The following is a 2,010-nucleotide window of genomic DNA, read 5'->3' on the forward strand; positions in this document are numbered from 1 at the left end:
AAATTGGCTCACATGAAAAAATTTGATAAGCTTTTGGATAATTTTAATAAATCTAATGTACCTTTGATAAGTGAAAATTTGATAGATAAATGGCTCAAAAACTATTCCAACACTCCTATCCCTTCAAACTTGAAGTACATTTTTGCCCTTGGTCCTAAATTTTCCCTTCCGCCTCTCAAATCAAATTTTAATTTTATAAAGGTACTTAGTAATTTGGAGTTTGGTTTAAAAAAATTGAACAACCCAGATAAAGAAACAAAATTTAGATCTTTGTGTTGTAACAAACTTTTATCTTTCATCAAAAATAATAATTCAAAATTTAGTTCCCTTCCTTTACAGTCAGAAATTGTTAGAGATTTAAAATTGTGCAAAAAGTTTTTGAGGGATAATCCAGATATCTTAGTTACCAGAGCTGATAAGGGCAATCTTACTGTGGTTTTGGATAGGTCGGATTATTTTTCAAAAACTTATGATTTATTAAACGACAAAACTTTTTATAAACCTTTAACTAACGACCCCACCGATCATTTAAACAGACAAACGCACAAACTCATTGGCAATTTAATTACAAAAAAACAAATCTCCAAATCATTAGGTTTTTCTTTAAAAGTTTTTCATCCCAGTTTTCCCAAGTTGTATTGTCTTCCTAAAATTCACAAACCTAATTTACCTCTCAGACCTATAGTTTCCGATTTGAATTCTCCCTTAAGTAAACTCTCCAAACATATCAGCTCCATTCTCTCTAAGGTTACTGTTTTATCTAAATTTAATGTTTCCAATTCTTTTGATTTAGTAAAAAATTTAAAGAATTTTACAATTCCTTCCAATTCTTCCTTTGTTAGTTTTGATGTCATCGCCCTTTTTACGAACATTCCTTGGGATTTGGCTTTAGAAGCTGTTTCTGCCCGCTGGAATGATATCCAACCACACACTTCGATTGACTTGGTTTGGTTTAAGACGATTTTAAATTTCATTTTTGTTAACACTTACTTTTGTTTTGATGATCAATTTTATTCGCAGATTTTTGGTTTACCCATGGGGTCTAGTATTAGCCCCCCTGTGGCTGATTTAACACTACAAATTTTAGAAAATTTTGTTTTATCTAATCTTTCGGTTCCACCTCACCTTTATTATAGATATGTTGATGACGTTCTGTTGTGCCTTGACGATTCTCAGATTGTAGACACATTAGACTCTTTTAATTCCTTTAACAAACATTTGCAGTTCACCTGTGAGATTGAGTCGGATGACTCTATTAGTTTTTTAGACTTAAGAATCACTAAAAATAAAGTAAACAATTCTGTCCTGACTGATTGGTATCAGAAACCAACGTGGTCAGGAAGATATTTAAATTATTTGTCCTTTCATTCGCGTTCCATTAAAATTTCTGTCATTATCTCTCTTATAGACAGGGCTCTTTTACTAAGTAACAGTATGTTTTGGGAAAAAAATTTGACTCTTACTCGTTCCGTTCTCAAAGATAATAGTTACCCTTCGCACTTGGTCAACAACATCATTAATAATAGATTAATTTATTTACAAACTAATTCTAATAATTTATTTTCACCTTCTTGTTCAAATTCAATAGCTTCCTCTTCCGCCCAATACAAAGGAACTATCTGTTTACCTTTTTTAAGCAATTTTTCGTATTTTTTAAAAAAGTTATTTTCTTCAGAAGGATTCCGATTAGTTTTTAGTTTTGATAATACGTTTAATTGCCTTTTTTCGGTTCTTAAGTCTGGAACACCGTCTGATAGGGTCACCGATTCTGTTTACAGGTTGGATTGCAATGATTGCAACATGTGTTATATTGGAGAAAGTTCTCAGTATATTTATAAGAGAGTTAATCAACATATTTATAATTCAAAAAATCCAAACCAATTCAAAACGATGTTTTCAGATCATATGCTCAATTTCAATCACACTTTTAACACTTCCCATCCGGTTATCCTTTATATCGAAAAAAATAGTGACCTTAGAAAATTTGCTGAATCCTTTTTTATTTCATTA

This window comes from Ctenocephalides felis, unplaced genomic scaffold (genome assembly GCF_003426905.1).
Source record: "Ctenocephalides felis isolate EL2017-DRISC unplaced genomic scaffold, ASM342690v1 CF-g0.4_SCAFFOLD_02155, whole genome shotgun sequence".
Taxonomy (NCBI): domain Eukaryota; kingdom Metazoa; phylum Arthropoda; class Insecta; order Siphonaptera; family Pulicidae; genus Ctenocephalides; species Ctenocephalides felis.